Genomic DNA, 15,664 nt, shown 5'->3' on the forward strand with positions numbered 1-15,664 from the left:
AAAAGTAAAGTAGTTGCAAACTCATCCTTTTAGAAACTTGTTTGGGCTGTTGAGAGGAGTAAAAAACCATCAAAAATTTCAATCCTGCATGATTCTACCAAGAAATGTGATTCTTCATTCAAAACGCTGGTTTTTGCTATTGGGCTCTATTGAATAATGAATGTTTTGAATTTTCTCCAAAAGTAAAGTAGTTGCAAACTCATCCTTTTTGAAACTTGTTTGGGCTGTTGAGAGGAGTAAAAAACCATCAAAAATTTCAATCCTGCATGATTCTACCAAGAAATGTGATTCTTCATTCAAAACGCTGGTTTTTGCTATTGGGCTCTATTGAATAATGAATGTTTTGAATTTTCTCCAAAAGTAAAGTAGTTGCAAACTCATGCTTTTAGAGACTTGTTTGGGCTCATGAGAGGAGTAGAAAAACATCAAAAATTTCAGTCCTGCATGATTCTACCAAGAAATGTGTGTTCATTGAAACCGCTGGTTTTTGATAGTTTGGGCCCTATTGAATAATGAATGTTTTGAATTTTCTCCAAAAGTAAAGTAGTTGCAAACTCATCCTTTTAGAAACTTGTTTGGGCTGTTGAGAGGAGTAAAAAACCATCAAAAATTTCAATCCTGCATGATTCTACCAAGAAATGTGATTCTTCATTCAAAACGCTGGTTTTTGCTATTGGGCTCTATTGAATAATGAATGTTTTGAATTTTCTCCAAAAGTAAAGTAGTTGCAAACTCATGCTTTTAGAGACTTGTTTGGGCTCATGAGATGAGTAGAAAAACATCAAAAATTTCAGTCCTGCATGATTCTACCAAGACATGTGTGTTCATTGAAACGGCTGGTTTTTGATAGTTTGGGCCCTATTGAATAATGAATGTTTTGAATTTTCTCCAAAAGTAAAGTAGTTGCAAACTCATCCTTTTAGAAACTTGTTTGGGCTGTTGAGAGGAGTAAAAAACCATCAAAAATTTCAATCCTGCATGATTCTACCAAGAAATGTGATTCTTCATTCAAAACGCTGGTTTTTGCTATTGGGCTCTATTGAATAATGAATGTTTTGAATTTTCTCCAAAAGTAAAGTAGTTGCAAACTCATCCTTTTTGAAACTTGTTTGGGCTGTTGAGAGGAGTAAAAAACCATCAAAAATTTCAATCCTGCATGATTCTACCAAGAAATGTGATTCTTCATTCAAAACGCTGGTTTTTGCTATTGGGCTCTATTGAATAATGAATGTTTTGAATTTTCTCCAAAAGTAAAGTAGTTGCAAACTCATGCTTTTAGAGACTTGTTTGGGCTCATGAGAGGAGTAGAAAAACATCAAAAATTTCAGTCCTGCATGATTCTACCAAGAAATGTGTGTTCATTGAAACCGCTGGTTTTTGATAGTTTGGGCCCTATTGAATAATGAATGTTTTGAATTTTCTCCAAAAGTAAAGTAGTTGCAAACTCATCCTTTTAGAAACTTGTTTGGGCTGTTGAGAGGAGTAAAAAACCATCAAAAATTTCAATCCTGCATGATTCTACCAAGAAATGTGATTCTTCATTCAAAACGCTGGTTTTTGCTATTGGGCTCTATTGAATAATGAATGTTTTGAATTTTCTCCAAAAGTAAAGTAGTTGCAAACTCATGCTTTTAGAGACTTGTTTGGGCTCATGAGATGAGTAGAAAAACATCAAAAATTTCAGTCCTGCATGATTCTACCAAGAAATGTGTGTTCATTCAAACCGCTGGTTTTTGATATTTTGGGCCCTATTGAATAATGAATGTTTTGTATTTTCTCCAAAAGTAAAGTAGTTGCAAACTCATCCTTTTAGAAACTTGTTTGGGCTGTTGAGAGGAGTAAAAAACCATCAAAAATTTCAATCCTGCATGATTCTACCAAGAAATGTGATTCTTCTTTCAAAACCTGATTTTTGCTATTGGGCTCTATTGAATAATGAATGTTTTGAATTTTCTCCAAAAGTAAAGTAGTTGCAAACTCATGCTTTTAGAGACTTGTTTGGGCTCATGAGAGGAGTAGAAAAACATCAAAAATTTCAGTCCTGCACGATTCTACCAAGAAATGTGTGTTCATTCAAACCGCTGTTTTTTGATATTTTGGGCCCTATTGAATAATGAATGTTTTGAATTTTCTCCAAAAGTAAAGTAGTTGCAAACTCATCCTTTTAGAAACTTGTTTGGGCTGTTGAGAGGAGTAAAAAACCATCAAAAATTTCAATCCTGCATGATTCTACCAAGAAATGTGATTCTTCATTCAAAACGTTGGTTTTTGCTATTGGGCTCTATTGAATAATGAATGTTTTGAATTTTCTCCAAAAGTAAAGTAGTTGCAAACTCATGCTTTTAGAGACTTGTTTGGGCTCATGAGAGGAGTAGAAAAACATCAAAAATTTCAGTCCTGCATGATTCTACCAAGAAATGTGTGTTCATTGAAACCGCTGGTTTTTGATCGTTTGGGCCCTATTGAATAATGAATGTTTTGAATTTTCTCCAAAAGTAAAGTAGTTGCAAACTCATCCTTTTAGAAACTTGTTTGGGCTGTTGAGAGGAGTAAAAAACCATCAAAAATTTCAATCCTGCATGATTCTACCAAGAAATGTGATTCTTCATTCAAAACGCTGGTTTTTGCTATTGGGCTCTATTGAATAATGAATGTTTTGAATTTTCTCCAAAAGTAAAGTAGTTGCAAACTCATCCTTTTAGAAACTTGTTTGGGCTGTTGAGAGGAGTAAAAAACCATCAAAAATTTCAATCCTGCATGATTCTACCAAGAAATGTGATTCTTCATTCAAAACGCTGGTTTTTGCTATTGGGCTCTATTGAATAATGAATGTTTTGAATTTTCTCCAAAAGTAAAGTAGTTGCAACCTCATGCTTTTAGAGACTTGTTTGGGCTCATGAGAGGAGTAGAAAAACATCAAAAATTTCAGTCCTGCATGATTCTACCAAGAAATGTGTGTTCATTGAAACCGCTGGTTTTTGATAGTTTGGGCCCTATTGAATAATGAATGTTTTGAATTTTCTCCAAAAGTAAAGTAGTTGCAAACTCATCCTTTTAGAAACTTGTTTGGGCTGTTGAGAGGAGTAAAAAACCATCAAAAATTTCAATCCTGCATGATTCTACCAAGAAATGTGATTCTTCATTCAAAACGCTGGTTTTTGCTATTGGGCTCTATTGAATAATGAATGTTTTGAATTTTCTCCAAAAGTAAAGTAGTTGCAAACTCATGCTTTTAGAGACTTGTTTGGGCTCATGAGATGAGTAGAAAAACATCAAAAATTTCAGTCCTGCATGATTCTACCAAGACATGTGTGTTCATTGAAACGGCTGGTTTTTGATAGTTTGGGCCCTATTGAATAATGAATGTTTTGAATTTTCTCCAAAAGTAAAGTAGTTGCAAACTCATCCTTTTAGAAACTTGTTTGGGCTGTTGAGAGGAGTAAAAAACCATCAAAAATTTCAATCCTGCATGATTCTACCAAGAAATGTGATTCTTCATTCAAAACGCTGGTTTTTGCTATTGGGCTCTATTGAATAATGAATGTTTTGAATTTTCTCCAAAATTAAAGTAGTTGCAAACTCATGCTTTTAGAGACTTGTTTGGGCTCATGAGAGGAGTAGAAAAACATCAAAAATTTCAGTCCTGCATGATTCTACCAAGAAATGTGTGTTCATTCAAACCGCTGGTTTTTGATAGTTTGGGCCCTATTGAATAATGAATGTTTTGAATTTTCTCCAAAAGTAAAGTAGTTGCAAACTCATGCTTTTAGAGACTTGTTTGGGCTCATGAGAGGAGTAGAAAAACATCAAAAATTTCAGTCCTGCATGATTCTACCAAGAAATGTGTGTTCATTGAAACCGCTGGTTTTTGATAGTTTGGGCCCTATTGAATAATGAATGTTTTGAATTTTCTCCAAAAGTAAAGTAGTTGCAAACTCATCCTTTTAGAAACTTGTTTGGGCTGTTGAGAGGAGTAAAAAACCATCAAAAATTTCAATCCTGCATGATTCTACCAAGAAATGTGATTCTTCATTCAAAACGCTGGTTTTTGCTATTTGGCTCTATTGAATAATGAATGTTTTGAATTTTCTCCAAAAGTAAAGTAGTTGCAAACTCATCCTTTTAGAGACTTGTTTGGGCTCATGAGAGGAGTAGAAAAACATCAAAAATTTCAGTCCTGCACGATTCTACCAAGAAATGTGTGTTCATTCAAACCGCTGGTTTTTGATATTTTGGGCCCTATTGAATAATGAATGTTTTGTATTTTCTCCAAAAGTAAAGTAGTTGCAAACTCATCCTTTTAGAAACTTGTTTGGGCTGTTGAGAGGAGTAAAAAACCATCAAAAATTTCAATCCTGCATGATTCTACCAAGAAATGTGATTCTTCTTTCAAAACCTGATTTTTGCTATTGGGCTCTATTGAATAATGAATGTTTTGAATTTTCTCCAAAAGTAAAGTAGTTGCAAACTCATGCTTTTAGAGACTTGTTTGGGCTCATGAGAGGAGTAGAAAAACATCAAAAATTTCAGTCCTGCACGATTCTACCAAGAAATGTGTGTTCATTCAAACCGCTGTTTTTTGATATTTTGGGCCCTATTGAATAATGAATGTTTTGAATTTTCTCCAAAAGTAAAGTAGTTGCAAACTCATCCTTTTAGAAACTTGTTTGGGCTGTTGAGAGGAGTAAAAAACCATCAAAAATTTCAATCCTGCATGATTCTACCAAGAAATGTGATTCTTCATTCAAAACGTTGGTTTTTGCTATTGGGCTCTATTGAATAATGAATGTTTTGAATTTTCTCCAAAAGTAAAGTAGTTGCAAACTCATGCTTTTAGAGACTTGTTTGGGCTCATGAGAGGAGTAGAAAAACATCAAAAATTTCAGTCCTGCATGATTCTACCAAGAAATGTGTGTTCATTGAAACCGCTGGTTTTTGATCGTTTGGGCCCTATTGAATAATGAATGTTTTGAATTTTCTCCAAAAGTAAAGTAGTTGCAAACTCATCCTTTTAGAAACTTGTTTGGGCTGTTGAGAGGAGTAAAAAACCATCAAAAATTTCAATCCTGCATGATTCTACCAAGAAATGTGATTCTTCATTCAAAACGCTGGTTTTTGCTATTGGGCTCTATTGAATAATGAATGTTTTGAATTTTCTCCAAAAGTAAAGTAGTTGCAAACTCATCCTTTTTGAAACTTGTTTGGGCTGTTGAGAGGAGTAAAAAACCATCAAAAATTTCAATCCTGCATGATTCTACCAAGAAATGTGATTCTTCATTCAAAACGCTGGTTTTTGCTATTGGGCTCTATTGAATAATGAATGTTTTGAATTTTCTCCAAAAGTAAAGTAGTTGCAAACTCATGCTTTTAGAGACTTGTTTGGGCTCATGAGAGGAGTAGAAAAACATCAAAAATTTCAGTCCTGCATGATTCTACCAAGGAATGTGTGTTCATTGAAACCGCTGGTTTTTGATAGTTTGGGCCCTATTGAATAATGAATGTTTTGAATTTTCTCCAAAAGTAAAGTAGTTGCAAACTCATCCTTTTAGAAACTTGTTTGGGCTGTTGAGAGGAGTAAAAAACCATCAAAAATTTCAATCCTGCATGATTCTACCAAGAAATGTGATTCTTCATTCAAAACGCTGGATTTTGCTATTGGGCTCTATTGAATAATGAATGTTTTGAATTTTCTCCAAAAGTAAAGTAGTTGCAAACTCATGCTTTTAGAGACTTGTTTGGGCTCATGAGATGAGTAGAAAAACATCAAAAATTTCAGTCCTGCATGATTCTACCAAGAAATGTGTGTTCATTCAAACCGCTGGTTTTTGATATTTTGGGCCCTATTGAATAATGAATGTTTTGAATTTTCTCCAAAAGTAAAGTAGTTGCAAACTCATCCTTTTAGAAACTTGTTTGGGCTGTTGAGAGGAGTAAAAAACCATCAAAAATTTCAATCCTGCATGATTCTACCAAGAAATGTGATTCTTCATTCAAAACGTTGGTTTTTGCTATTGGGCTCTATTGAATAATGAATGTTTTGAATTTTCTCCAAAAGTAAAGTAGTTGCAAACTCATGCTTTTAGAGACTTGTTTGGGCTCATGAGAGGAGTAGAAAAACATCAAAAATTTCAGTCCTGCATGATTCTACCAAGAAATGTGTGTTCATTCAAACCGCTGGTTTTTGATCGTTTGGGCCCTATTGAATAATGAATGTTTTGAATTTTTTCCAAAAGTAAAGTAGTTGCAAACTCATCCTTTTAGAAACTTGTTTGGGCTGTTGAGAGGAGTAAAAAACCATCAAAAATTTCAATCCTGCATGATTCTACCAAGAAATGTGATTCTTCATTCAAAACGCTGGTTTTTGCTATTGGGCTCTATTGAATAATGAATGTTTTGAATTTTCTCCAAAAGTAAAGTAGTTGCAAACTCATCCTTTTAGAAACTTGTTTGGGCTGTTGAGAGGAGTAAAAAACCATCAAAAATTTCAATCCTGCATGATTCTACCAAGAAATGTGATTCTTCATTCAAAACGCTGGTTTTTGCTATTGGGCTCTATTGAATAATGAATGTTTTGAATTTTCTCCAAAAGTAAAGTAGTTGCAAACTCATGCTTTTAGAGACTTGTTTGGGCTCATGAGAGGAGTAGAAAAACATCAAAAATTTCAGTCCTGCATGATTCTACCAAGAAATGTGTGTTCATTGAAACCGCTGGTTTTTGATAGTTTGGGCCCTATTGAATAATGAATGTTTTGAATTTTCTCCAAAAGTAAAGTAGTTGCAAACTCATCCTTTTAGAAACTTGTTTGGGCTGTTGAGAGGAGTAAAAAACCATCAAAAATTTCAATCCTGCATGATTCTACCAAGAAATGTGATTCTTCATTCAAAACGCTGGTTTTTGCTATTGGGCTCTATTGAATAATGAATGTTTTGAATTTTCTCCAAAAGTAAAGTAGTTGCAAACTCATGCTTTTAGAGACTTGTTTGGGCTCATGAGATGAGTAGAAAAACATCAAAAATTTCAGTCCTGCATGATTCTACCAAGAAATGTGTGTTCATTGAAACCGCTGGTTTTTGATCGTTTGGGCCCTATTGAATAATGAATGTTTTGAATTTTCTCCAAAAGTAAAGTAGTTGCAAACTCATGCTTTTAGAGACTTGTTTGGGCTCATGAGAGGAGTAGAAAAACATCAAAAATTTCAGTCCTGCATGATTCTACCAAGAAATGTGTGTTCATTGAAACCGCTGGTTTTTGATAGTTTGGGCCCTATTGAATAATGAATGTTTTGAATTTTCTCCAAAAGTAAAGTAGTTGCAAACTCATCCTTTTAGAAACTTGTTTGGGCTGTTGAGAGGAGTAAAAAACCATCAAAAATTTCAATCCTGCATGATTCTACCAAGAAATGTGATTCTTCATTCAAAACGCTGGTTTTTGCTATTGGGCTCTATTGAATAATGAATGTTTTGAATTTTCTCCAAAAGTAAAGTAGTTGCAAACTCATGCTTTTAGAGACTTGTTTGGGCTCATGAGATGAGTAGAAAAACATCAAAAATTTCAGTCCTGCATGATTCTACCAAGACATGTGTGTTCATTGAAACGGCTGGCTTTTGATAGTTTGGGCCCTATTGAATAATGAATGTTTTGAATTTTCTCCAAAAGTAAAGTAGTTGCAAACTCATCCTTTTAGAAACTTGTTTGGGCTGTTGAGAGGAGTAAAAAACCATCAAAAATTTCAATCCTGCATGATTCTACCAAGAAATGTGATTCTTCATTCAAAACGCTGGTTTTTGCTATTGGGCTCTATTGAATAATGAATGTTTTGAATTTTCTCCAAAATTAAAGTAGTTGCAAACTCATGCTTTTAGAGACTTGTTTGGGCTCATGAGAGGAGTAGAAAAACATCAAAAATTTCAGTCCTGCATGATTCTACCAAGAAATGTGTGTTCATTCAAACCGCTGGTTTTTGATAGTTTGGGCCCTATTGAATAATGAATGTTTTGAATTTTCTCCAAAAGTAAAGTAGTTGCAAACTCATGCTTTTAGAGACTTGTTTGGGCTCATGAGATGAGTAGAAAAACATCAAAAATTTCAGTCCTGCACGATTCTATCAAGACATGTGTGTTCATTGAAACGGCTGGTTTTTGATAGTTTGGGCCCTATTGAATAATGAATGTTTTGAATTTTCTCCACAAGTAAAGTAGTTGCAAACTCATCCTTTTAGAAACTTGTTTGGGCTGTTGAGAGGAGTAAAAAACCATCAAAAATTTCAATCCTGCATGATTCTACCAAGAAATGTGATTCTTCATTCAAAACGCTGGTTTTTTCTATTGGGCTCTATTGAATAATGAATGTTTTGAATTTTCTCCAAAAGTAAAGTAGTTGCAAACTCATGCTTTTAGAGACTTGTTTGGGCTCATGAGATGAGTAGAAAAACATCAAAAATTTCAGTCCTGCATGATTCTACCAAGACATGTGTGTTCATTGAAACGGCTGGTTTTTGATAGTTTGGGCCCTATTGAATAATGAATGTTTTGAATTTTCTCCAAAAGTAAAGTAGTTGCAAACTCATCCTTTTAGAAACTTGTTTGGGCTGTTGAGAGGAGTAAAAAACCATCAAAAATTTCAATCCTGCATGATTCTACCAAGAAATGTGATTCTTCATTCAAAACGCTGGTTTTTGCTATTGGGCTCTATTGAATAATGAATGTTTTGAATTTTCTCCAAAATTAAAGTAGTTGCAAACTCATGCTTTTAGAGACTTGTTTGGGCTCATGAGAGGAGTAGAAAAACATCAAAAATTTCAGTCCTGCATGATTCTACCAAGAAATGTGTGTTCATTCAAACCGCTGGTTTTTGATAGTTTGGGCCCTATTGAATAATGAATGTTTTGAATTTTCTCCAAAAGTAAAGTAGTTGCAAACTCATGCTTTTAGAGACTTGTTTGGGCTCATGAGAGGAGTAGAAAAACATCAAAAATTTCAGTCCTGCATGATTCTACCAAGAAATGTGTGTTCATTGAAACCGCTGGTTTTTGATAGTTTGGGCCCTATTGAATAATGAATGTTTTGAATTTTCTCCAAAAGTAAAGTAGTTGCAAACTCATCCTTTTAGAAACTTGTTTGGGCTGTTGAGAGGAGTAAAAAACCATCAAAAATTTCAATCCTGCATGATTCTACCAAGAAATGTGATTCTTCATTCAAAACGCTGGTTTTTGCTATTGGGCTCTATTGAATAATGAATGTTTTGAATTTTCTCCAAAAGTAAAGTAGTTGCAAACTCATGCTTTTAGAGACTTGTTTGGGCTCATGAGATGAGTAGAAAAACATCAAAAATTTCAGTCCTGCATGATTCTACCAAGACATGTGTGTTCATTGAAACGGCTGGTTTTTGATAGTTTGGGCCCTATTGAATAATGAATGTTTTGAATTTTCTCCAAAAGTAAAGTAGTTGCAAACTCATCCTTTTAGAAACTTGTTTGGGCTGTTGAGAGGAGTAAAAAACCATCAAAAATTTCAATCCTGCATGATTCTACCAAGAAATGTGATTCTTCATTCAAAACGCTGGTTTTTGCTTTTGGGCTCTATTGAATAATGAATGGTTTGAATTTTCTCCAAAAGTAAAGTAGTTGCAAACTCATGCTTTTAGAGACTTGTTTGGGCTCATGAGAGGAGTAGAAAAACATCAAAAATTTCAGTCCTGCATGATTCTACCAAGAAATGTGTGTTCATTGAAACCGCTGGTTTTTGATCGTTTGGGCCCTATTGAATAATGAATGTTTTGAATTTTCTCCAAAAGTAAAGTAGTTGCAAACTCATCCTTTTAGAAACTTGTTTGGGCTGTTGAGAGGAGTAAAAAACCCTGAAAAATTTCAATCCTGCATGATTTTACCAAGAAATGTGATTCTTCATTGAAAACCTGATTTTTGCTATTGGGCTCTATTGAATAGTGAATGTTTTGAATTTTCTCCAAAAGTAAAGTAGTTGCAAACTCATGCTTTTAGAGACTTGTTTGGGCTCATGAGAGGAGTAGAAAAACATCAAAAATTTCAGTCCTGCATGATTCTACCAAGAAATGTGTTCATTCAAACCGCTGGTTTTTGATAGTTTGGGCCCTATTGAATAATGAATGTTTTGAATTTTCTCCAAAAGTAAAGTAGTTGCAAACTCATCCTTTTAGAAACTTGCTTGGGCTGTTGAGAGGAGTAAAAAACCATCAAAAATTTCAATCCTGCATGATTCTACCAAGAAATGTGATTCTTCATTCAAAACGCTGGTTTTTGCTATTGGGCTCTATTGAATAATGAATGTTTTGAATTTTCTCCAAAAGTAAAGTAGTTGCAAACTCATGCTTTTAGAGACTTGTTTGGGCTCATGAGAGGAGTAGAAAAACATCAAAAATTTCAGTCCTGCATGATTCTACCAAGAAATGTGTGTTCATTGAAACCGCTGGTTTTTGATAGTTTGGGCCCTATTGAATAATGAATGTTTTGAATTTTCTCCAAAAGTAAAGTAGTTGCAAACTCATCCTTTTAGAAACTTGTTTGGGTTGTTGAGAGGAGTAAAAAACCATCAAAAATTTCAATCCTGCATGATTCTACCAAGAAATGTGATTCTTCATTCAAAACGCTGGTTTTTGCTATTGGGCTCTATTGAATAATGAATGTTTTGAATTTTCTCCAAAAGTAAAGTAGTTGCAAACTCATGCTTTTAGAGACTTGTTTGGGCTCATGAGAGGAGTAGAAAAACATCAAAAATTTCAGTCCTGCATGATTCTACCAAGAAATGTGTGTTCATTGAAACCGCTGGTTTTTGATCGTTTGGGCCCTATTGAATAATGAATGTTTTGAATTTTCTCCAAAAGTAAAGTAGTTGCAAACTCATCCTTTTAGAAACTTGTTTGGGCTGTTGAGAGGAGTAAAAAACCATCAAAAATTTCAATCCTGCATGATTCTACCAAGAAATGTGATTCTTCATTCAAAACGCTGGTTTTTGCTATTGGGCTCTATTGAATAATGAATGTTTTGAATTTTCTCCAAAAGTAAAGTAGTTGCAAACTCATGCTTTTAGAGACTTGTTTGGGCTCATGAGAGGAGTAGAAAAACATCAAAAATTTCAGTCCTGCATGATTCTACCAAGAAATGTGTTCATTCAAACCGCTGGTTTTTGATAGTTTGGGCCCTATTGAATAATGAATGTTTTGAATTTTCTCCAAAAGTAAAGTAGTTGCAAACTCATCCTTTTAGAAACTTGTTTGGGCTGTTGAGAGGAGTAAAAAACCATCAAAAATTTCAATCCTGCATGATTCTACCAAGAAATGTGATTCTTCATTCAAAACGCTGGTTTTTGCTATTGGGCTCTATTGAATAATGAATGTTTTGAATTTTCTCCAAAAGTAAAGTAGTTGCAAACTCATGCTTTTAGAGACTTGTTTGGGCTCATGAGAGGAGTAGAAAAACATCAAAAATTTCAGTCCTGCATGATTCTACCAAGATATGTGTGTTCATTGAAACCGCTGGTTTTTGATAGTTTGGGCCCTATTGAATAATGAATGTTTTGAATTTTCTCCAAAAGTAAAGTAGTTGCAAACTCATGCTTTTAGAGACTTGTTTGGGCTCATGAGATGAGTAGAAAAACATCAAAAATTTCAGTCCTGCATGATTCTACCAAGACATGTGTGTTCATTGAAACGGCTGGTTTTTGATAGTTTGGGCCCTATTGAATAATGAATGTTTTGAATTTTCTCCTAAAGTAAAGTAGTTGCAAACTCATCCTTTTAGAAACTTGTTTGGGCTGTTGAGAGGAGTAAAAAACCATCAAAAATTTCAATCCTGCATGATTCTACCAAGAAATGTGATTCTTCATTCAAAACGCTGGTTTTTTCTATTGGGCTCTATTGAATAATGAATGTTTTGAATTTTCTCCAAAAGTAAAGTAGTTGCAAACTCATGCTTTTAGAGACTTGTTTGGGCTCATGAGAGGAGTAGAAAAACATCAAAAATTTCAGTCCTGCATGATTCTACCAAGAAATGTGTGTTCATTGAAACAGCTGGTTTTTGATCGTTTGGGCCCTATTGAATAATGAATGTTTTGAATTTTCTCCAAAAGTAAAGTAGTTGCAAACTCATCCTTTTAGAAACTTGTTTGGGCTGTTGAGAGGAGTAAAAAACCATCAAAAATTTCAATCCTGCATGATTCTACCAAGAAATGTGATTCTTCATTCAAAACGCTGGTTTTTGCTATTGGGCTCTATTGAATAATGAATGTTTTGAATTTTCTCCAAAAGTAAAGTAGTTGCAAACTCATGCTTTTAGAGACTTGTTTGGGCTCATGAGAGGAGTAGAAAAACATCAAAAATTTCAGTCCTGCATGATTCTACCAAGAAATGTGTTCATTCAAACCGCTGGTTTTTGATAGTTTGGGCCCTATTGAATAATGAATGTTTTGAATTTTCTCCAAAAGTAAAGTAGTTGCAAACTCATCCTTTTAGAAACTTGTTTGGGCTGTTGAGAGGAGTAAAAAACCATCAAAAATTTCAATCCTGCATGATTCTACCAAGAAATGTGATTCTTCATTCAAAACGCTGGTTTTTGCTATTGGGCTCTATTGAATAATGAATGTTTTGAATTTTCTCCAAAAGTAAAGTACTTGCAAACTCATGCTTTTAGAGACTTGTTCGGGCTCATGAGAGGAGTAGAAAAACATCAAAAATTTCAGTCCTGCATGATTCTACCAAGAAATGTGTGTTCATTGAAACCGCTGGTTTTTGATAGTTTGGGCCCTATTGAATAATGAATGTTTTGAATTTTCTCCAAAAGTAAAGTAGTTGCAAACTCATCCTTTTAGAAACTTGTTTGGGCTGTTGAGAGGAGTAAAAAACCATCAAAAATTTCAATCCTGCATGATTCTACCAAGAAATGTGATTTTTCATTCAAAACGCTGGTTTTTGCTATTGGGCTCTATTGAATAATGAATGTTTTGAATTTTCTCCAAAAGTAAAGTAGTTGCAAACTCATGCTTTTAGAGACTTGTTTGGGCTCATGAGATGAGTAGAAAAACATCAAAAATTTCAGTCCTGCATGATTCTACCAAGACATGTGTGTTCATTGAAACGGCTGGTTTTTGATAGTTTGGGCCCTATTGAATAATGAATGTTTTGAATTTTCTCCAAAAGTAAAGTAGTTGCAAACTCATCCTTTTAGAAACTTGTTTGGGCTGTTGAGAGGAGTAAAAAACCATCAAAAATTTCAATCCTGCATGATTCTACCAAGAAATGTGATTCTTCATTCAAAACGCTGGTTTTTGCTATTGGGCTCTATTGAATAATGAATGTTTTGAATTTTCTCCAAAATTAAAGTAGTTGCAAACTCATGCTTTTAGAGACTTGTTTGGGCTCATGAGAGGAGTAGAAAAACATCAAAAATTTCAGTCCTGCATGATTCTACCAAGAAATGTGTGTTCATTCAAACCGCTGGTTTTTGATAGTTTGGGCCCTATTGAATAATGAATGTTTTGAATTTTCTCCAAAAGTAAAGTAGTTGCAAACTCATGCTTTTAGAGACTTGTTTGGGCTCATGAGAGGAGTAGAAAAACATCAAAAATTTCAGTCCTGCATGATTCTACCAAGAAATGTGTGTTCATTGAAACCGCTGGTTTTTGATAGTTTGGGCCCTATTGAATAATGAATGTTTTGAATTTTCTCCAAAAGTAAAGTAGTTGCAAACTCATCCTTTTAGAAACTTGTTTGGGCTGTTGAGAGGAGTAAAAAACCATCAAAAATTTCAATCCTGCATGATTCTACCAAGAAATGTGATTCTTCATTCAAAACGCTGGTTTTTGCTATTGGGCTCTATTGAATAATGAATGTTTTGAATTTTCTCCAAAAGTAAAGTAGTTGCAAACTCATGCTTTTAGAGACTTGTTTGGGCTCATGAGATGAGTAGAAAAACATCAAAAATTTCAGTCCTGCATGATTCTACCAAGACATGTGTGTTCATTGAAACGGCTGGTTTTTGATAGTTTGGGCCCTATTGAATAATGAATGTTTTGAATTTTCTCCAAAAGTAAAGTAGTTGCAAACTCATCCTTTTAGAAACTTGTTTGGGCTGTTGAGAGGAGTAAAAAACCATCAAAAATTTCAATCCTGCATGATTCTACCAAGAAATGTGATTCTTCATTCAAAACGCTGGTTTTTGCTTTTGGGCTCTATTGAATAATGAATGTTTTGAATTTTCTCCAAAAGTAAAGTAGTTGCAAACTCATGCTTTTAGAGACTTGTTTGGGCTCATGAGAGGAGTAGAAAAACATCAAAAATTTCAGTCCTGCATGATTCTACCAAGAAATGTGTGTTCATTGAAACCGCTGGTTTTTGATCGTTTGGGCCCTATTGAATAATGAATGTTTTGAATTTTCTCCAAAAGTAAAGTAGTTGCAAACTCATCCTTTTAGAAACTTGTTTGGGCTGTTGAGAGGAGTAAAAAACCCTGAAAAATTTCAATCCTGCATGATTTTACCAAGAAATGTGATTCTTCATTGAAAACCTGATTTTTGCTATTGGGCTCTATTGAATAGTGAATGTTTTGAATTTTCTCCAAAAGTAAAGTAGGTGCAAACTCATGCTTTTAGAGACTTGTTTGGGCTCATGAGAGGAGTAGAAAAACATCAAAAATTTCAGTCCTGCATGATTCTACCAAGAAATGTGTTCATTCAAACCGCTGGTTTTTGATAGTTTGGGCCCTATTGAATAATGAATGTTTTGAATTTTCTCCAAAAGTAAAGTAGTTGCAAACTCATCCTTTTAGAAACTTGCTTGGGCTGTTGAGAGGAGTAAAAAACCATCAAAAATTTCAATCCTGCATGATTCTACCAAGAAATGTGATTCTTCATTCAAAACGCTGGTTTTTGCTATTGGGCTCTATTGAATAATGAATGTTTTGAATTTTCTCCAAAAGTAAAGTAGTTGCAAACTCATGCTTTTAGAGACTTGTTTGGGCTCATGAGAGGAGTAGAAAAACATCAAAAATTTCAGTCCTGCATGATTCTACCAAGAAATGTGTGTTCATTGAAACCGCTGGTTTTTGATCGTTTGGGCCCTATTGAATAATGAATGTTTTGAATTTTCTCCAAAAGTAAAGTAGTTGCAAACTCATCCTTTTAGAAACTTGTTTGGGCTGTTGAGAGGAGTAAAAAACCATCAAAAATTTCAATCCTGCATGATTCTACCAAGAAATGTGATTCTTCATTCAAAACGCTGGTTTTTGCTATTGGGCTCTATTGAATAATGAATGTTTTGAATTTTCTCCAAAAGTAAAGTAGTTGCAAACTCATGCTTTTAGAGACTTGTTTGGGCTCATGAGAGGAGTAGAAAAACATCAAAAATTTCAGTCCTGCATGATTCTACCAAGAAATGTGTTCATTCAAACCGCTGGTTTTTGATAGTTTGGGCCCTATTGAATAATGAATGTTTTGAATTTTCTCCAAAAGTAAAGTAGTTGCAAACTCATCCTTTTAGAAACTTGTTTGGGCTGTTGAGAGGAGTAAAAAACCATCAAAAATTTCAATCCTGCATGATTCTACCAAGAAATGTGATTCTTCATTCAAAACGCTGGTTTTTGCTATTGGGCTCTATTGAATAATGAATGTTTTGAATTTTCTCCAAAAGTAAAGTAGT

This window comes from Dendrobates tinctorius, unplaced genomic scaffold (genome assembly GCF_039654945.1).
Source record: "Dendrobates tinctorius isolate UK_male_01 unplaced genomic scaffold, ASM3965494v1 ptg000170l, whole genome shotgun sequence".
NCBI lineage: Eukaryota > Metazoa > Chordata > Amphibia > Anura > Dendrobatidae > Dendrobates > Dendrobates tinctorius.